This window comes from Scyliorhinus canicula, chromosome 14, assembly GCF_902713615.1.
Source record: "Scyliorhinus canicula chromosome 14, sScyCan1.1, whole genome shotgun sequence".
Classification (NCBI taxonomy): Eukaryota; Metazoa; Chordata; class Chondrichthyes; order Carcharhiniformes; family Scyliorhinidae; genus Scyliorhinus; species Scyliorhinus canicula.
Window position 1 is genome coordinate 111,500,864 of NC_052159.1, and position 22,109 is coordinate 111,522,972.

Consider the following 22,109-nt stretch of genomic DNA (forward strand, 5'->3'; position numbering starts at 1 on the left):
TACTACTTCTCCAGCCTCATTTTCTAGTGGTCCAATGTACATCCTTGCCTCTTATATATGTTGCCGACCTTCATGGTAACAGGCACAGGCAGATTGTGTGTCACAAAATCGTGGACCAATTTCTCATCCCTTATTTTTAATATTACTTGATTTATTTCTTTTTTTTTGTTTTAATTTCATATTTAGGATCCATGAGTTTTTATTTAAAGTGAGAGGCTACTAGTGGCAAATGTACTTGAGATCAAAAAGCTGCCACTATTAAGAAGCACATTTGCTTTAAAATAGTCCGATCTCCCTCTCATGACAATTGACATACATTCAGTAAATAATGAATTTTATGTATTATTTATTTAATATTTTTTTCTCAGGATTAATTTAACCGCATGTGAGGATTGTCATCTCTGAAGAATGGGCCAGTGTCACTATCAATCAATCCAGCACAGCATGGACCAGATGCACACTAAAGCTCACTCAACTCTTTGCAATAATATGACTTTGCCCAAAGTCAGGAGTACACTCGTTCAACATTTTCCTCTTTCCACTTGAGCTGCCTTGGCCAAATCCTTGCCAACTTTTCATGGCAATTTGTGTCAACAGGCACTTCGGAGCTGCTGCTTTGGACTCATTTAGTCAATGCATTAGGAGTGCAAAAACAGGAGCATTGAAGTGGAAATAAACATCTACAGCCATACTTTCCACTAGAAGGATCATAAGTTGGCATGAATTGGCATGAGGGCTCTAAGCGACAGCAGGGATGAGTGGGGGCATGAGTTAGCATTGAGGTGGCATGGGGAGTGAATGAGGGTTGGGAGGTGTGAGAGGTAAGGGCCTTAAACATTATAATACAACTGAGACAATGTCCCGAAGAACTGAAATGAGCTTCTTAACCAGCCAACCATGGCATTTGGCTGCCCCCATGGCTGCCTACAACTGCTTCCGGGGTGGTGGGCTCAACTCTATCCGGCACTGACCCATCCAGAGCAAATATAACACCATTTGAATGCCTTTTGTCCAAGGCAAGTTAAAACATTTTCTGACTCGAACTTTCTGCACTGATATTTAGTAATAGCCTCCCAAGAAATGCATTAAGGGTGTAAACTATACTTTTTCAGCACTGTCACGTATTTTTCCCTTCCCATTGATTAGCTCATCCTTTGGTATAAATGAAGCAGCTACACAAAGAAGAAGAAATTCAAAATATTTATCACTGATGGTGGGAACATAGTCAGGTATAGCTCAGAGGACTGAGGTTTCGAATTAGCTGAACTATTGAGCAGAGTTATTGAAACATGAGTGTAAGATATCCAGAATTTTACAAGGATTAAGTTAGTTCCTGGAAAGTCATACACTGCATAATTTGATTCTCTACCTGGCCAGCTGACTTCACTCCCTGGCAATTAGAAAATCGTCTCTGAATTCTAGAATCTGTCTCTCTACTAATATTGGATATCCATCTCTATCAATCTCGGTCTGTCCATTTATAGGCCAGGATTCTCACTCCGGCAGATGCGACAAACCAGTTAAATTGTCATTTAATTTGTGGCCATGTAATATCCCAACAGGCGGGAGGGGCCAAAATATCCTGGCTGTAGAATAGAATATTATTATTATTATAGAATCACATAAAAAATCTGCAGCATAAAATTAGGCCATTCAACCCATCATGTCTGTGCCAGTACTTTGCAAGAGTAATTTACCTAATGTCACAGATTTTCCCAGTAGCCTTGCACATTTTTCCTCCTCAGATAATGCTACAATTCTCTTTTGAAAGTCACAATTGAATCTGCCTCCACCTCACTCTTAGGCAGTGGATTTAGATCCTAACCACTCATTGCTTGAAAGGGTTGTTCCTCATGTCACCATTGCTTCTTTTGCTGATCACCTTAAATTAGTGTTGGTTCTCGATGCTTCCACCCATGGGAACAGTTTCTCCCTATCTACTCTGTCCAGACAACTTGGGTGCGATTTAATGGCCACGCAGCGCCCAACAGCAGCTCACCGTGGTGCAGCATGGCTGATAAAAGCTGGGAGACCCCGATCCGCGATCTCCCTGGCTCGCAATGCCTCGCGAGATGTAACGAGATCTCGCGAGAAGTTGCGATATGAATCTTGCCCATTGTGGGCAGGATCACCTTTCAGCAAATCTGCATATTAAAGCAAGACAGCTAGTCTCATTTTAATGTGCAGATTCCTGAATTACCCAAGGCATAGCATCAGACTCTCTTGCGTCGGGGACATTGGGCAAGTGCTGTTTGGTACTTGTCTCCACAAATGGAGACAAGATGGACAGCACTTGAGGGGTTGTCTCAGGAGATTGGTGGCCCAGGTCATGCCCTTTGGGCAGGGTGGTACACTGGCACTGCTGGTGCCATCTGGGCACCCTGGCACTGCCAGTCTTGTGCCCTGGTAGTGCCAGCTTGCCAATGCCAAGCCCAGGTGGTGCTGCCATCTGGCAGTGGCACTGCCAGCTTGTCACTGCCAAGGTGCCAAGCTGGCAGTTGTTGCATGGGTGTGATAGGGTCAAGGGCTGACCTGTGTGGGTATGGGGACTGTGTTCCCTCCCATAGACAGGAACATGGGGGATGTTGGGGGTCGATTCAGGGGCCTCTCTCTACACAGGTGTTCCAGTGAGCGGAGCTCCTCAGTGTAGAAAATGTGGCTATAGCGTCCTTCGCTGCGTGTTTCCAGTTGAGGCCCCTTATTAAATGCGAGTCATGTTTTATAGACTTGTGTTTCTCGGCGCCGGGAAACATGTGGCTAAACGCGCTCGCTAAGGGACTTTGTTCCTATTTAGTTAAGTCACGCCCCTTATGATTTTGAATCTCTTAAACAAATCTTCTCTCAAACCTTCTTTCTCCAAAGAAAAAAGACTCAATTTCTACAATCTATCTCCGTCATTGACGTTCCTTATCCCAGAATCATTTTAATGAATTTTTTTCTGCACATTGTTCCTGAGGTGTGGCAGCCAGAAATAGACACAATACTCCTGTTAAGGCCGTATCACTGGCTAAAACAGATTTATCATTCAGCTTATCGTAACACTTAGTACATAATAATTATCATGTATTTGTTATCAGCATATCTATATCACTCTGCCCAATTACTTATGTTTTCTACATATGTTTCTACTAACATTTTCTATATAGTGGTAAGTTTTTCTGGACATGTTGTCTCGTGGCAATATATATCAGGTGGCATTCCATGAGATGCCTTAGAGTTTGTACAAAATGGAGAGCATCTAAATCAAACCCTTACTTCTATGAAACACTTGAGTTTTTGCTATACTTTAGCTAGATTTACTTGAAATCAAACAGTCGTAATTATTACGACCAAAAAACAACATCTATAATCATCTTTGTGGTGTAATGACGAAAAAGTTGAATAATATTCTTCATTCTTCAGAAGCATCTTCAAATTCTCTACAGTGCCCTTTTATTTCTCATTTATGCCTCAACTGTGCATTCTGTGCACAACAAATATTGACCCCGTCCAGAAACAAAATTATCCCTAAATCAATTCTTTTCAATTGTGATTTGAGTCCAGCAGAAGTGCCAACACAATTTGAATCTCTTCCTTTGGCAGCTGTTTAGTGGTAGCCCATGATTTCTATTCCCGTTGCCTGGCTGTGTAGAGGGCTCTGTGTACTACTTCATCAAAGATTAACCAGAAAACCAGGACCTGTGCTGACAACTTGTGCTAATGAATGTGTTAACTCTCAATCCTCTGAGGCATGCCCTGATTATCTCAGGGTGGATTGTTCTCGATTTCCCATAATGCATTTTGAGCTTAGAGGCATTTTGTTTGTTCAATGATTATGTTGCAATACAAGAAAATGCTCTCCTGATGGTGTTCATATTACGTTAGCTACAAAATGAGAGTTTCCTCTTTCCTACATACTCACCAGAGCTTTCAACCAATATTGTAGGCATACTGTAGAGGAAGTTTCCATCAGCTTTTAAGCTATGTTCGCAATCTGTTGCAACTGTCAGCCGTGGCTCAGTGCTCTTGCCCTTAGGTCAGATGTCTGTGGGTTCAAGTCCAGGTCCAAAGATTTGAACCCGTAATCTTATGTGGCTAGTGCTGCACTGTCAGAGGAACTGTCTTTTATGTGTGCTCCTCTTGCGGGACCGATGACATCACTGTGTAGTTGTACATCGATGAATTAAAATAGGCATGCTGTCTGCATGAAAGACTTTGCAATATTGTTTTCTGATTGTGGTGTAAAAAAGAGCTTTGTGTACCTTTTTGTCAGGTTTGTGGCACCAATTAGTGAAGGAATGATGTATCTGAGGCAACCCAAAATCATATTTGTAAAGAAATACAAGTCATTATGCTTTTTTTTTGGAATATGAAGGCAGTGTCCTGTTGAATTTACTTAATCACTGGTCCTTTGACCAGTTAACGTGACAACTGAGCAGGGAATTGTTTCAACGCCACTTTAGGTACTGTGTAGTTTTGTTTCCTTACTTGAGGAGGGATGTACTTTCATTGGTAGCAGTTCAGAGACGTTTCATGAGATTGATTCCTAGGATGAAGAGTTTGTCTTAGGAGGAAAGATTGGGCCGATATTCATTGGAGTTTAGAGGAACGAGAAGGGTACTGAAACAAATAAGATTCGGAGGGGGTTTGACAAGTTGATGCCGAGAGGATGGTTCCCTTCCTGGGGAAATCCAGGATGAGAGTGCACAGCTTAAAAATAAGGGGTGGGATTCTCTGTTCCACTGCACCCGTTTTCTGGTGCGGTGTGCCCCTACCAGCAGTCGGATCCTCTGTCCTGGCAGATGGTCAATGCGGTTTCCCATTGTGGGCACCCCTATGCTATCGGTAAATCTGCGGGCATGAGTGCACTACCGGCGAAATGAAGGATCCCGCCAATGGAGAATCTGGCCATTTTTTTCTCTCAGCGGGCCATGAGCCTTTGGAATCCTCTAATGTAGAGGGAAATGGAGGCTGTGTCATTGAATATAATCAAAGATTAATTATACAGATTGTTGAGCTACAAGGGAATCAAGGGTTATGGGGGGGGGGGGGGGGGGAATGAGGGGTTGGGGAGGGAGCAGGAGTAGACCGGAAAGTGAGCTTGATGGGCCGAGGGGCCCACTCCTGTTCTTATTTTGTGTGATTTTGTGAGAAACTGCGGGCACCCACTCCAAGGTATCTCTGTTTCTTTGCACATTGTCTCGGTCTATGTGGATTGTGTTTCTGCTTCTGCAGTTCTCTTCCTCACTGCCAACCACCTACCTCATGGTTCTGTCATCAGAAACTTCTTAATCACATTTATGATTTAAATTTGAATCTTTGATATGTAATCACAAAAAGCAAGTTGTCCAGAATTGAGCCGTGGAAAACTGAGAAGGGAGGAACCTCCGGTCATACCAACATCCATCGATCATAACACATTGCATCCTGCGCCTGGATCCAACTTGTCACTTTCTCTTGGATCCGATGGGCTTTTACTTTCCTGAACGTTCGGCCATGCGGAATCTTGTCAAACACCTTGCTAAAATCCATCCAGGTGACACCAACATTGACTCTCCTTGATATCTCCTCAAGAAACTCAACCAATTTGGTCAGACATGGCCTTTTCTTACCAATCCATTCTTGATTGCATGCGTGCAGCTACAATTCTTTTATCAAAGAAGAATTTATTCAGCTCCTCAATCACGAGTTAAGCCTTTTCGTCTCAGTCTCTTCTGCTCAGAATCTATTCCATATGTACAATATGCAAAGTGGGCAGGGAAGCGGAAATATTTTGCATGATTCGTAATCTGACTTGAGGTTTTTCACCTTTAATTATCCTTTAACGCTGCTGCCCATGATCTAAATTACTGAACTTGTTTACAAGTGCATCTGGTATTTGAAACATGTCTGACTTGAAAGAGCAGTATTGTAATCTCTGGTTACTGCCCACCCCCAGCTAATGTTTACTGATTCCAGCCACCACCATGATCAAAGTTTCTTTGATGCATCAGATGTTAACAAACCACACTTATTACCATCTTGGTAATAAATTAGAAGTAACCTCAGCAAAACACATGGTGCCCCTGCTAATGCTGCATTATTAGCTTAATTGTCGCATGTCAGAGGAGTTAGCAATTTAAAGAATTTCTGGAGGGGATGAGGAATGCTTGTTGAAAACAGCTTGGCAACATTCACTTTTTTTTAGTTTTTAGTGACGATTAACAATCTGTAGTGGGTGGGCGGATCGTCAATTACTCACTGCTTCTCACTCCTATTTGCATAGATAAGGGCTTTTTCAGGCTTCATTCTGGGTTTGGGTTGAGTCAACCAATCTCAGCGTGGATAATGCTGAGGGCATGATGTCTGACCTGCATTTCCCCAGACGCTCAAGAAGAAGAGTCAAACAGGGTTCGAATTTCTAATGCTTAACAGAACATTTGTCCCATGGGTAAATCACTCCCTACCTGGTCAACGAAGACAACAACAACTTTCTATTGGAGCAATTGAAATCAGGAATGCCCAATAGGCTAAAGGAGCACAGATATCTCAGAAGAGGAGGTTCCAGAGATACATAGAACATAGAACATACAGTGCAGAAGGAGGCCATTTGGCCCATCAAGTCTGCACCGACCCACTTAAGCCCTCACTTCCACCCTATTCCCGTAACCCAATAACCCCTCCCAACCTTTTACATGAAGGGCAATTTAGCATGGCCAATCCACCTAACCTGCACGTCTTTGGACTGTGGGAGGACACCGGAGCACCCAGAGGAAACCCGCACAGACACGGGGCGAACGTGCAGACTCTGCGCACACAGTGACCCAGCAAGGAATCAAGCCTGGGTCCCTGCCGCTGTGAAGCCACAGTGCTATCCACTTGTGCTACCATGCTGCCCAGATGGAAAGGGACAAGGCCATAGAGGAATTTGAAAACAGGGATGAGAATTTTAGTATAAAAGATATTGCGTGACCAGGAGCTGGTGTAAATTAGCGAGCACATGGGTAAATAGGGGAATCGAACATGGGCAACAGAGCTTTGGATGACTTCAAGTTGACAGAACATCAAATGTGGGAGACCAGCTGTGTGTGCAATGGAATGCTGGGTCTGGAGGTAACAAAAGACATGAATGAGGGTTTCAGCAGCCGATGAACTGAGTTGGGGGCAATCTTCAGTAATGTTATGGAAGTGGAAATAGGCAGCTTTAGTGATGGAATCAAAAGGAGGTAAGAAGTTCATCTTGGGAATCAAATATGACACCAAGTTTGTGAAAGACTGTCTTATTTATCAAACTATTGCTGGAGAGAGGGATGGATTCAGAAGTTAGGGAATGCAGTTGGAGGGGGGACTGAAAACAATGCCTTCAATCTTTCCAATATTTAACAAGAGGACATTTCTGCTCATCCAGCAGTGGATGTCAGATAAGGACCGGGATTCTCCAGTGATTCTCCACGGTCGACCGGCCGAGTTTCCGCCGAGTTGCGCCGGCGTGGTTCCAACCTGGTACCACCCGGCAGGAGCTGGGACCCGTTGCCACAGTGGACGTCCTGGTGGGGGGAATCAGACTCCAGAGGGGGCCTGCACGATGGCCAGGCCCGCGATCTGGGGATACCGATCGGCGGGCGTGCGCGACCTGAAGGGGGCCTACGTCTTTCCGTGCGGGCCCGCAGTGTGGCTCCGCCATGTTGCGCGCCGCCAGCACGGAAGGGGCCACTACACGCATTCGCCGGTGCGGACATGGCCACCATGTACATGTGCGCACTTGCGCGGCAGTGCAGGGCCGCGTATCGGCGCCGGAGCAGTGCGCAGCACTGGTCATCGTGCAGGCCCCCTCTGGAGTCTGATTCCCCCCACCAGGACGTCCACCGTGGCCACGGGTCCAAGGTCCTGCCGGGTGGTACCAGGTTGGAACCACGCCGGCGGAACTCGGCCGGTCGACCGTGGAGAATCACTGGAGAATCCCGACGTGCAACACTCCGGTTTTTACAACGGCGTCAACACTTGGGGGATTTTGGAGAATCCTGGCCAAGGCGTCTGATAATTTAGCAACAGTAGAGTAAGGCGCTGTGGTGGTTGTTGTAATATTTTTTTAAGGAAGTGCAGCATGACATCACTAGAAAGGAAGTGTGTCACACAATCTAGTTTTAGTTTTGCTTTTGCTTTCAATGGAGCACACGCATGGCTATGTGGCTCCAATCTCTTCGACTTTTATATCCATACATATCTGTGCCCAGTCTGAATAAATAAACCAACAACATGTTTACCTAATGCTTCATGAATGATTGGTGCCTGTATATATTTATAAAACTACTGCATGGTATGCAGCAGTGGCTCCTTCTGAATGATACAGTGCTCAGCCTGCAGCAAGTTTAATTACAGGTACAACATGGCTAAACAGTCTTAGATTATGCTACATAGCATGAGATGACAACTGATATTTTGGTCAGACTGCAACAAAGTTGGAGGCCGGAACTTTCCAGCTGTTCACACCGGCAGGATCTTCCGCTTGCCCGGACAACGAACCCCTGCCATTGATTTCCCAGCGGCAAGGGGCGAATTAAACGGGGAACCCCTTGACAATGACGGGACCAGAAGATCGTGCTGCAGGCCAGCAGTGGTTGCCTCCGCCACCATGAAGCACGGATTGCACGGAAATCTGCCTGCAATGTTGGAGAGTGTTGAAGTCGCACTGTGATGACTGCTCAGAAAAACTTTGAAGACAGCGCCTGGATAGCACTCAAATGAAGAGCTGTTAAGCTGACAGATTCCTCATGGTGAGATTGCAGCGTATCATCTGTCAGTGTGGTGAACAGGATAGTGCTTAGCTCAGTAGGGCAAGATGATTGACCAGGGTGTGGGCCGGATAAATATCAAGTGAAAGACAGTCAAAGGAAAAGAAAGTCCTAAAAATTGGGCCAGAGAAGGTTGTGCTTATAATGGGCAGAGTTTCAGAAAAGTGCACAAAAGCAACTACAACAACATTCATCCCAGCTACCATAGGAGGAGAAAGGTCTGAAGGATATTGTCAAAATGTCCGCAAAATTCCCTAGCTTGAATGGGGATGCATCTGACTCACTATCACATTCACAATGCTAAACAGCACGCAGAGCTTTTTTCTTGATTCAGGTGTGTCTGAAGCAGACCATATAAATTTGCCCAGCAATTGTGAATGAAGGTCTACATAGCTGAACATGTCAAGTTTAACAGCAGAAGAGCGCAAGGACACCCAAAGGTTGTACACTCCATTGGAAGACCAATTCAGTATCAGATTCATCGACTAGAGTTTATGTTCCCGTACCAGCCTCCCCAAACAGGCGCCGGAATGTGGCGACTCGTGGCTTTTCACAGTAACTTCATTTGAAGCCCACTTGTGACAATAAGCGATTTTCATTTTCATTCATTTTTCATTTTCATTTCATTTCAATTTCATGTCATTTCGACAACAGCTTACAGAATCCATAGTCCACTTTGTCAGCAAATGCAAATGAAAGGTAACACACTGTGATTTCACAAATATAGAACTAGCAGACAGAATTGTTGAGGTGGTGACCACATTCACTCTCATGTAAGAATTCCAGAAGCATCCGCTACGCAAGCCTAAAATATGTAGCATCAAAGGGATACTCAAGGATTTTTTTTTTTTATAAATGTTTTTATTCAGTTTTCATATTTTATATTGAACAAATTACAAATTGTTAGGAGAGAGAAAAAAAAAAACAAACACGCAAAAATTAACATACATATTTACAGGTAAGCATCTTCGTAGTAGTAACTGCGCCCCCCCCCCCCCCCCCCCCTCAACATGTTTATTTAGTTTGGTTTTGGGCCTTAGCTAGCCATCGAACCCCCGTAACGAACCTGTAGCCCCCCCCCCCCCCCCCCTCCCGCTACCTTCCCCCGACTATTCTTCCTCTTGTACATTGGCCACAAATAGGTCCCGGAACAGTTGCATGAATGGCTCCCACGTTCTGTGGAAGCCGTCGTCCGACCCTCGGATGGCAAATTTGATTTTCTCCATTTGGAGAGATTCCGAGAGGTCGGACAGCCAGTCCGCAGCTCTGGGCGGTGCTGCTGACCGCCAGCCAAACAGGATTCTACGGCGGGCGATCAGGGAGGCAAAGGCAAGGGCGTCCGCCCTCCTCCCCAGGAATAGATCTGGCTGTTCTGAAACCCCGAAGACCGCCACTATCGGGCATGGCTCCACCCTCACTCCCACCACTTTGGACATAACCTCGAAGAAGGCTGTCCAGTACTCCACGAGTCTGGGGCAAGACCAGAACATGTGAGCGTGGTTGGCCGGGCCTCTTTGGCACCGTTCACATCTGTCTTCCACCTCCGGGAAGAACCTACTCATACGGGTTCTTGTTAAGTGGGCTCTATGTACCACTTTTAGTTGCGTCAGGCTGAGCCTTGCACACGTGGAGGTGGAGTTGACCCTATGCAGTGCTTCGCTCCAGAGTCCCCACCCTATCTCCATCCCCAGGTCGTCCTCCCATTTCCTTCTTGTTGCGTCCAGTACGGTGTCGTCCCTATCTACCAGTCGGTCATACATGTCACTACAGTTCCCTTTCTCTAGGATACTTGCGTCCAGTAGGTCTTCCAGTAGTGTCTGTCGTGGCGGTTGTGGGTACGTCCTTGTCTCCTTTCGTAGGAAGTTTTTGAGCTGCAGGTACCGTAGCTCGTTCCCCCCAGCTAGCTGAAATTTCTCTGTCAGTTCGTCCAGTGTTGCGATCCTGTTGTCCGTGTATAGGTCCCTGACTGTCAGTGTCCCCCCGTCCTGCCTCCACCTTTTGAAGGTGGCGTCAGTCAGTGCTGGTGTGAACCTATGGTTGTTGCAGATGGGAGCCCTGTTCGACATTTTGGTCAGGCCAAGTTGCTGCCGCAGTTGGTTCCAGGATTGGAGGGTGGCTGTCACCACTGGGCTGCTGGAGTGTTTTTTGGGTGGGGATGGGAGTGCTGCCGTGGCGAGGGCCCGGAGGGAGGTTCCCATGCAGGAGGCCTCCTCCGCACGCACCCACTCAGCTTCTGGCTCCTGGATCCATCCCCTTACTCGCTCGGCTGTTGCTGCCCAGTGGTAGAATTGTAGATTCGGGAGGGCTAGCACTCCCCTGGTTTTTGTTTTTTGTAAGACCTTCTTTGGGATCCTAGCATTTTTACCCCCCCATACGAACGCCATGATGAGTTTGTCCAGCGCTTTGAAAAAGGCCTTGGGGATGTAGATCGGAATGGATCTAAACAGGAAGAGGAACCTGGGCAGTACGTTCATTTTGATCGTCTGAACTCTCCCCGCGAGGGAGAGCGGGAGTGTGTTCCATCTTTGCAGGTCCTTTTTAACTTCCTCCGTCAGGCTGGTGAGGTTCCATTTGTGGATCCCTTTCCAGTCATGGGCTATTTGGATCCCCAGGTAGCGGAATTTATGTCGGGCTTGTTTGAACGGCAGCCCCTTTAGTGCTGCCCCCCCCCCCCCCCCCCCCCCCCCCCCTTGCGGGTGTACTGGGAAGATCTCACTTTTGCTCATGTTGAGTTTGTAGCCCGAGAAGGCTCCAAACTCTTTCAGGAGCGCGATGATTCCGTCCATGCTGCTTTGTGGGTCCGAGATATAGAGGAGCAGATCATCCGCATAGAGTGAGACTCTGTGCTCTCTACCTCCCCTTCGGATCCCCCTCCAATTTTTTGCTGCCCTGAGCGCGATTGCTAGCGGTTCAATTGCTAGTGCGAACAGCAGCGGGGACAGTGGGCATCCTTGTCTGGTGCCCCTGTGCAGCTGCACAATACTTCCAGCCGGTTCCAAGCCCGAACCGCTCCAGTACCTCTATGAGGTATTTCCACTCGACTCTGTCGAAGGCCTTTTCTGCGTCCAGGGAGACGATCGCCTCTTGTGTTCTCTCCCCGGAGGGGGTCATTATCACGTTCAGCAGGCGCCTGATGTTCGCGGTCAGCTGTCTACCTTTGATAAAGCCCGTCTGGTCCTCTGTGACCACCTCAGGTACACAGTCTTCTAGCCTTTTGGCTAGGATTTTGGCCAGTATTTTGGCGTCTGCATTCAGCAGAGATATGGGTCTGTATGACCCACATTCCGTTGGGTCTTTGTCTTTCTTAGGTATCAGCGAGATTGAGGCCTGTGCTAACGTGGGTGGCAACGTGCCCCTAGCTAGCGAGTCTGTGAACATCTCCCGCAGGTGCGGGGCCAGCGCTGTCGCAAATTTTTTGTAGAAGTCCGCCGGGAATCCGTCCGGTCCCGGCGCCTTCCCCGCCTGCATGGAGCTAATGCTCTCCATGATCTCTCCCAGTGCTAGTGGTGCTTCCAGATCCCGTTTTCTGCCCTCTCCCACAACTGGTATGTTCAGTCCGTCAAGAAACCGGTTCATTCCCCGTTGGGGGCTCTGAGGTGTACAGCTCTTGGTAGAAGGCCTTGAAGGTTTTGTTAATCCTCTCTGGTTCTGTTTCCAACGTGCCTCTGGTATCTCTGATTTGCGCAATTTCTCTGCTGGCTGCCTGCTTTCTCAGCTGGTGGGCCAACAGGCGGCTGGCTTTGTCTCCGTGTTCGTATAGGGCCCCGCGTGCCTGGCGGAGTTGGTGTACTGCTTTCCTGGTGGAGAGCAGGTCAAAGTTCCTTTGTAATTCTTTTCTCTCCGCCAGGAGTTCTACAGTCGGGGCCTCGGAGTATTTATGGTCTACCTCCAGTATGGAGTCGACCAGCTTCTGCCTAGCCACCCTTTCCTCCCTATCTCTTTGCGCTTTGTAGGCTATGATTTCCCCTCTTAGTACGGCCTTAAGCGCTTCCCAGAACGTGGAGGGTGAGACCTCCCCGTTTTGGTTGATCTCAGTGTACTCCGCTATGGCCTGCGCTATCCTTTCGCTGAAGGCCTTGTCAGCTAGTAAGGCACCGTCCAACCTCCATTTGGGGCGCTGGGCCCTTCCCGTCTCTAGCCGCACATCCATGTAGTGTGGAGCGTGGTCTGATATCACAATTGCGGAGTATTCCACCTTGTCTATCTCTGGAAGCACCGTTTTCCCCACCACAAAGAAGTCAATTCTGGTGTACACGTTGTGTACTGGGGAGAAGAAAGAGAATTCTTTCTCCCCCGGGTGGGCGAATCTCCAGGGGTCTACTGCTCCCATCTGCTCCATATAGTGGCTGAGTTCCCTTGCCATGTTTGAGGTTCTCCCCGTTCTGGGGTTTGATCTGTCCGTCGTTGGGTCCTGTACACAGTTGAAGTCCCCCCCCATGATTAGTCGGTGCGTCGCTATGTCCGGGATTTCTGCCATGGTCTTTTGGATGAAGCTCGTGTCGTCCCAGTTGGGCGCGTACACGTTAACTAGAACTACCGGCGCCCCATCCAGGGCCCCGCTGACCATGACATACCGTCCCCCTGGGTCCGTAACCGTCTTTGTCGCCCTAAACATTGTCCTCTTGCCAATCAGGATCGCCACCCCCCTGGCCCTTGCCCCATAACAGGAATGATAGGTTTGTCCCACCCAGCCCTTTCTTACCCGCAGTTGGTCCTGCTCCCTCAAGTGCGTCTCTTGGAGGAAGACTATGTCGGCCCTCATGTTTCTAAGGTGGGTGAGGACTCTAGATCTCTTCACTGGGCCGTTAAGTCCCCTTACGTTCCAGGTGACTATTCTGGTGGGGGGCTTCTGCCCCCTTGCTCCTGTGGGGTTAACCATATTTGTCCGGTGGACGCGCCCCTGCCCTTTGGGGTTTCCCTTTGTTAGGGGGCCGTCCAGGATGTCCACTATCACTGCTCTCCCCATGCGGTCGGGTCCCTGCGCTCCGGGGTTCCCCCTTGTCCCGGGGACACCCGCCATGGCCGTCCACTGTGTGTCCGCCACGCGGGTAGTCCCCTGCACTCCGGGGGGCCCCTTCACCCACAGACCGTACTGGGTGGGTGCTTGCAGCAGTTCCCTGTTTCGAGCCCTTGTCTGTGGCACTTTGTGGCCCTATTCCCTTACTGGCCTCTTTTGTCCCTTCGTCCCTGCATTTCCCCTCCCTGGTCTCTCGCCCCCCGAGTACCCCCCCCCCCCCCCCCCGCTCTATCCCTTTCGGGGATACCCCTGTATACCCCTCCATTGCCCCTCTCTCCCCCTTTCCTGTCCCCATTTGCTCTCCCACCTTTGATGGGTGATCCCCCCCCTCCCCTGCCTGGCGCCTTCCCCCCTGTTGGGGGTGCGCTGCGGCCCTGCTCTGTTGCGCGCCCCCTTCGCTAGCTTTCCTGCTAGCACGGTGGCTCCCCTCTCGGAGGTTGCTGTCCCGCTTCCCCTCTCCCCTCTCCAGTACTCCCGTTCCCTCGTGCCGGGGCCTGGCCTCCCACCTGGAGCGGGTCCTTGGGCATTGGGTTGTTTTTCGTTCTGGGTGTTCCTGCCAGAGGGGAGGGGGCTGGCTTTGCCTCGCCCCTCCCCACCCCCCCGTCGGCATGACGTATCTCCTTGCCATGGGCCCCTCGTCCCTACTTCCCATGGCGTTTTTCCAGCCCGTGCTCCTCGACTAATCTATTCGCCTCGGCAGGGGCTGTAAATAAATATTCCTTGTGTTGGTATGTGACCCAGAGTTTTGCTGGGTACAGCATACCAAAACGTACTTTGTTCTTATAGAGAGCTGCTTTCGCTCTGTTGAACTCCGCCCGTCTCTTAGCTATGTCCGCTCCAAAATCCTCGTAGATTCGGATGGCGTGCCCGTCCCAATTGCAGGCTCTATTCTCCTTGGCCCAGCGCAGGATTGTCTCCCTATCCCGGTACCGGTGCAGTCTGGCTATAACTGCTCTCGGTTTTTTCCCCTTCCTTGGGCTTCGGGCGCAGTGACCGATGAGCTCTGTCCATTTCCGGTGGGGTGGGAAAAGTTTCCCGCCCCACTAAGGAGCCCAGCATCGCAGCCACGAATGTTGTGGGATTTCTACCCTCTATCCCCTCTGGCAGGCCCACTATCTTAATATTTTGCCTTCTCGAGCTGATCTCCTGGTCGTCTACCCTGCCCTTCAGGCTCCCCTGTGTTGCACTCAGTTTCACCATTCCCCTCTCCAGGGATATGCCCCGGTCGCTCGCGTCAGTCGCTGCCTTCTCCAGCTCTTTAATGGTTGCCCCCTGGGCTTCCAGTATCTTCCCTTGGGCATCCACTTTCTTCTCCAATCTGGTCAGAACCTGCTGCACCCCTGACATGGCCCTGGTCACTGCTGCCTGTGCTGCGGCCTCTGCGTCTGCTTTTAACTCTGCCTTGATTGCCTGCAGCTGCTCCCTCACCACCTCGGCAAAGGCTTCCTTCCAATTCACGCCCCCCTCTAACCCCAGGGGAGAGGTTGCCCGCCCGTCCAGCTCTTCTGGATGCGGCGAAACATCCTTCCCGCCGCTTCGCGTGTTGACTCGTTCGCCCGAGCTGGCTTGCCCTTTGCCCCGTCTACTTCCGGTGCCCCCTTTCTCTTGGTTCCCTTCTGGCATTTTTTTCTCCCCCTTCCCCTTCATCTTTTCTTCTCTCCTTGTTCTTCTTTTCCCCCTTTTCCGCACCCTATTTTTATTTTATTTATTATTATATATCTATATATATATATATATATATATATTTTTTTTTTTTATTTTTTTTTTTTTAAATTTATTTCCCCTACCCCTTTTCTCTTTACCAGTTTTCTTTTGGGTTTTTTTGAACAGAAATACAAGTCTCTTTTTTCTTTTGTCTTCTCTCCCCACTCAACCAGGAGAGAGAGAGAGAGAGAGTCCCTTTGTCTCTTTGTCCTTGCCACGTGGTGGTCACTGCAGTTGGGGGGGGGGGTGGGCGAGTGGGCCGGTGGTCGCTGCCGGTTGGGGGGGGGGGTGTCCCCGCTGCTGGCTTGGGGGGGGGGGTGTCCCCGCTGCTTGGGGGGGGGGTGTCCCCGCTGCTTGTGGGGGGGGGGTGTCCCCGCTGCTTGGGGGGGGGGGTGTCCCCGCTGCTGGCTGGGGGGGGTGTCCCCGCTGCTGGCTGGGGGGGGGGGTGTCCCCGCTGCTGGCTGGGGGGGGGGGTGTCCCCGCTGCTGGCTGGGGGGGGGGTGTCCCCGCTGCTGGCTGGGGGGGGGTGTCCCCGCTGCTGGCTGGGGGGGGGGGGGTTGTCCCTGCTGCTGGCTGGGGGGGGGGGTTGTCCCCGCTGCTGGTTGGGAGGGGGGGGGGGTCCTGCTGCTGGTTGGGGGGGGGTCCCGCTGCTGGTTGGGAGGGGGGGTCCCGCTGCTGGTTGGGGGGGGGGAGAGAGAAGAGGGGCCGCCGCCGCCGCACCGCTCCTGGCCCGCGTGGGGGGGGGGGAAGAGAAGAGGGGCCGCCGCCGCCGCACCGCTCCTGGCCCGCGTGGGGGGGGAGGGAGAGAAGAGGGGCCGCCGCCGCCGCACCGCTCCTGGCCCGCGTGGGGGGGGGGGAAGAGAAGAGGGGCCGCCGCCGCCGCACCGCTCCTGGCCCGCGTGGGGGGGGGGGGGGGGGAGGGAGAGGGGTTGGCCCTGCTGCTGTTGGGCCCCCCTGTCGCTGCCTCTCCTCTGCCGTCGCCGCTCCGCTGCCGCTCCTCCGCTCCGGCTCCTCCGCTGCGCTCCGGCTCCTGCGCTCCGGCTCCTCCGGCTCCTCCGCTGCCGCGCTCCGGCTCCTCCGGCTCCTCCGCTGCCGCTCCCCGGCTCCTCCGGCTCCTCCGCTGCCGCTCCCCGGCTCCTCCGTCTCCTCCGCTGCCGCTCCCCGGCTCCTCCGGCTCCTCCGCTGCCGCTCCCCGGCTCCTCCGGCTCCTCCGCTGCCGCTCCGGCTCCTCTGCCGGCGCTCCTCCTCCGCCGTCCGGCCTGTCGGGGGGGGGGGGGGGGGGGGGTTGTTCTCCTTGTTTGGCTCTTGCGGGAGCCCCTCTCCCTGCGACCTCCTTGCTCGCCGCCCGGAAGTCCAAAGTTCGATACTCAAGGATGGTTGTAAGTATGGGGTGATCCTCACAGTCGACGAAGCTTACAGTGTCCTCAGTACAATCCCAATTGTTGATGAACTCACTAGACCACCTAAACCTAACAAGACATGTGGAAGGTGCGCCTTCTCCATGCGCCAATAACATGCCCAGCTTTCCAGCAGTCCTGCAAAGCATATGGCAGAAAGGGCCATTGGCAGCAGGGTGGCACTCGAGTAAAGATTGATGTTGGTACAAAAGGTTGTGCACTGATCCAACACTGTATACCTTCAGGTAACAAGAATGATCATCTGGTATCCTGTCATAGAATTTACAGTGCAGAAGGAGGCCATTCAGCCCATCAAGTCTGCACTGGCCCCTACTGAAGCCCACGTATCTACCCTATCCCCGTAACCCAGTAACCCTCACTTAACATTCTTTGGACACTAAGGGCAATTTAGCATGTCCAACACACCTAACCCGCACATCTTTGGACTGTGGGAGGAAACCGGAGCACCCGGAGGAAACCCACGCAGACACGGGGAGAACGTGCAGACTCCGCACAGACAGTGACCCAGCCGGGAATCGAACCTGGGACCCTGGAACTGTGAAGCAACTGTGCTAACCACTATGCTACCGTGCTGCCCTCAGAAACATATACAGGAGGTGATTGGCAAACCAGAAAATTACGATGATATGGAGAGTGGTGAACACATGTTTCAAACCTTCAACCTTATAGAAAACATATATACTGTCAGACTATCCAAGGTGTTTGTCAAGATTCAAATTATCTGTACAAAAAGTTGGTAATTACTCGTTATTCGCTAAAGTGGCTGTATGGGCATGTATCAACTTATTACCTATCAAATTCTAAAAGACATATATTTACAGATATGGAAGGCCACGACAAAGCCTACCATTGCACAACCTTTAGCATACAACTGTTGACGAATTCCATGTGCAGAATCCATAGTCCTGGGTGTCACAGATGTTCTACCTCATGGAAACTAAAGGACGAGCGATCAGTGGTCTACCAGCAAGCCGTGACCTCAGAATAGCTACAATTCATTGAATTAATCAGATACGAGGCATTTCAACCTCAGAAACTATTCCTGTCACTTCAGTTTGTGACCTAACCTTGAAATATCTAGAATATTTTAACAAAGTTAGCGGTGTCAAAGGAGCAGCACGGTAGCACAGTGGTTAGCTCTGTAGCTTCACAGCACCAGGATCCCAGGTTCAATTGATTGCTGTCTGTGTGGAGTCTGCCCGTTCTCCCCATGTCTGCATGGGTTTCTTCTGGGTGCTCCAGTTTCCTCCCACAGTCCAAAGATGTGGGGCGCAATTCTCCGCTCCCGGGAAAAATTGGGAGGGCCGTCGTGAACTCAGCCAAGTTTCACGACGGCCTCGGAGGATGCTCCTCGCCCCCTATTCTCCCCTCCCGGCAGGGCTAGGAGTAGCGCTCTGTAACTCTCGGCCACCGGGCGGCGCGCTGAGAGTGACGCGACGGCGGCGCCTATGTGACGTTAGCCGCGCATGCGCAGATTCGCCGGCTCCAAACCGTGCATGCACGGCTGGCGTCACGACGGCTGACAGCTAGAACCCGCGCATGCGCGGTGGCCGTCTTTCCCCTCAGCCGCCCCGCAAGATGTGGCAGCTTGATCTTGCGGGGCGGCGGAGGGGAAATAGTGCGTCCGGTTGAGACGCCGGCCCGACGATCGGTGGGCATCGATCGCGGGCCTATCCTCTCCCGAGCACAGTCGTGGTGCTCATTCCCCACCAGGCCCCCGACAAGCCCCAAAACGGGCATCTCACGGCGATTTCACAACGGCAGCGACCAGGTGTGGTTGCCGCCATCGTGAAACGGTCACGAACGGCAGGCCGCTCGGCCCATCCGGGTCGGAGAATCGCCGGTCGCCGTGAAAAACGGCGAGCGGCGATTCTTCCGAGCGTGGGATGGGAGAATCGCGGGGGGGCGCCAGGGGGTCGTGAAATTAGTTGGGGCGCCCACCTGCGATTCTCCCACCCGGCATGGGGAGCGGAGAATCGCGCCCGTGCAGTTTAGGTGGATCGGCCGTGCTAAATTGCCCTTAGTGTCCAAAGGAAAAGGGTTAGGAGGGGTTATTAGATTACGGGGATAGGGTGGAAGTGAGGGCTTAAGTGTGGGTTAGTGCAGACTTAATGAGCTGAATGGCCTCATTCTGAACTGTATGTTCTGTGTTCTATGTTCTATAACACCTGCAGGAGAATGCAAGTCTGTCAACTGATCTGGTACAGTTTTGTAATGGAAATGCTAAACATCACAAGAATAAATGCTGAAAGATTCCCCACTACCTAAATTGTGGGAAACCATTATTGAAGGATAGCTTGATTCGATTTAGCATGTCCATGAACATGTGAGACCATTTTGGCCTTATTGGGATGAGCGAGGCACCTCCCGGGGATTCATTTTCAAAGGTAGACAAGTCATGATACAAGAATCTTTGCAACTTGATATTCTTCAACAACTCCATCACTCACACATGGGCATAGATCTGATGAGAAGACTCACAAGATAGACAGTCTATTGGCCAGGTATGAAAAATGACATTGCGGTCACCATCAAAAAGTACGAGGCATGTGAAGAGTACATACAAAGTCAGCACAAAGAACCACTGATTCTATGTGATATTCTTACCTATCCTTGGTCCCAAAGTCACATTTAATCTTTCATGTCCATGGAACTGACTTCATGCGACAATTGCATAATGCATCAAGCACAACTGTCAACAAGGCTTGGGCAGATGGAAGCATTAAAGAAAGTTTGGCCAAATGAGCTGGTGAGAGGGAGCAATGTGGCAGAGGCAGCTGACTGAGGTGTCTCAATCTTCATGACAAGGAAGTCCACTGGTTGGATTTTCAAACATCTGCAGAGTCAGAACCCGGAGCCAGGAGGAATTCAAAATCACAGTCCTGGAGGTGGGTCTTGGGAGCCCATAGCCTCTGGGTCAGTTTCAAATTTGGAAAGGGACAGCAGGGGAGGAAGTGAGAAATATAACTGTTACCAATTAGCCACCTCTAATGTTCCTTATGGTGCTGTGTCCTTTCGGGATTATAATTTTAAAATATTTTTCCTGGAAGCCCGAATAGTTTTGCGCACATTTGTGCGCAAGCTATCGCGTTTGCCTTTGGACCCAGGCAAGTTGTTTTATATTAGATTCAAAATCTACTGTGCAGGGCCAACTATAGCTAGCAAGAGCATTGCTTCTATCCTTCTCATCCATTGTTGCTTTCCACCCTGTTCCACCTCGAGAAGCTGGCAAGGTAGTGGCTACCTCAATGTGGCTGTTACCATAACTTTACCACTGGCACCAGGCAGGCAACTCTCACCTTCTGGAGTGGATGCCAACTCTCACACCTGGCCAATTAGGCAATTAGCGTTTAAAGGTAGCATTGTGAGAGCAACGCAGCTCAGATGTGGGGCCAGGACCTGGAATTAATCTGAATTTCAGGTTCCCGACCTCATGTTGAAAAGCTGCTCCCTGAGCTCCTCACACTTGTTGTCGGAGTTAAGCATGAGTCCAACTGTATATATCCTGCATTTCACTGAAATTTGCGACATGGAGTATTCTATATTTTAAGAGAAAGTCTTCCAGTGACAATGGACTTGTTGTCCGAATGATAAACCCCCAGCTTCACGCTATTGTAAAATCCCAGGCTGCATCCTTACTATTTAACTGCAGCGGATGTTAAAGCCTCGAGTGTTATTTGATGCAGTGGAAAAAATAGAAAATATACTTGTTGTTTCCACTTATTCGTGCTTCAATAATAAGGGATGTAATTTATTAACACTCGGAATATTTTCACCCCAAAATCTATGTGGCTATTTAAACTGACAGTATATAAAAAAGACAGACAAGAATCTGAAGAATTGAAGACTGCAGGCAGATGCAGGGAAATTGAATTTGAACAGGCAGCTTCGGATGAACATGTAGCAGTGGAGCCTATGCAATGGGCCAAATGGTCTCCTGAAGTTTGATTGCTATGATTACATGAAAAGGACAATGGATGAACAGTGGTAGAGACAAGGGACAATGTTAGCAAAGGTTTTATTTAGTTAAAGAAAATAGTTGTTGCTGGCACATATACAAATGAAAAATAAAATCAGCCATGCTACAATTAATAGTAATCATCTTTATTGTCATAAGTAGGCTTACAGTAACACTGCAATTAAGTTACTGTGAAAAGCTCCTAGTCGCCACACTCTGGCGCTTGTTCAGGTATGCAGGGGGAGAATTCAGAATGTTCAATTCACCAAATATAATACAGAAAACATATTGATGATTGCAGTCAATTGAAGTTACAAAATGAAATCTTCCAATGATCATGCAAGTTGATTTCAGCCATAGGGTCTAATTTATTTATAAAATGCAGGAGAGTATGTGATGTAAACTATAAATTTACTGAAAGCTCAGTAGAAAAGAACCAAAGTAGGAGAACATTTGAACGTGTAAGCTAATTTATGAATCTGAACCGATACAGCAACAATATGTTCATGGTGTTCTTTATACAGCAGCTCTGCTGTGGCCCAGATCTGACTGATAAAATCACTCAAAGAGCTGAGATAAGGGGAAGGCACAGTAGAAACTGATGATAATAGTTTTCTTTAATTGCTCGCCAATAAAATTAATCACCTGCTATGTCTGGAAATTTGCTACTTGTAAGGCAATAAAAGGGCCTTCTCACTGTACTATGTTGTAAACCATTGTCTTCCAATAGGTGACTCCTCAGGCAGAGAATATTAACTGACAGTTGTAAAATTGTAGTCCTTGCGTTATCTGCATTTTTCCACAAAAGCTAAAGTGATTTACAAAGTCGCCCTTGCCAATTTCACTGACAGTCCCAAGACAGGTATCGTACATTCTCGCACTCATTTCAGGCCATTAGTTGGAACCATCCTCTCTCCCCAGTGATTCCTTGGGGAAGCAACACGTTTTACAGTGAAATGAGGAAGGTAACCATCCAGATCATTGACTAGTCACTCAAATTACTCGGTAATGATTTGCTGCGTGCTAACAGGGTACAGCTGACCTCATATTTCCTCCATTAAATCTGCAGTGCCGTGCAAGCAGAAGCTCAGTGTGTTACCAATGGTTATATTCCTTCTGGTACTTTTAAGGTTATTCCATTTTAGGTTCACTCAAAGGCTAGTTTGAAAATGTTTACACTTTTATCAAAGAATGCCAAAGGAGCATTGATCTGGGTTAATTTTGAACCATTGCTCCCATGTCAGTAATTTCTTCACACAGCC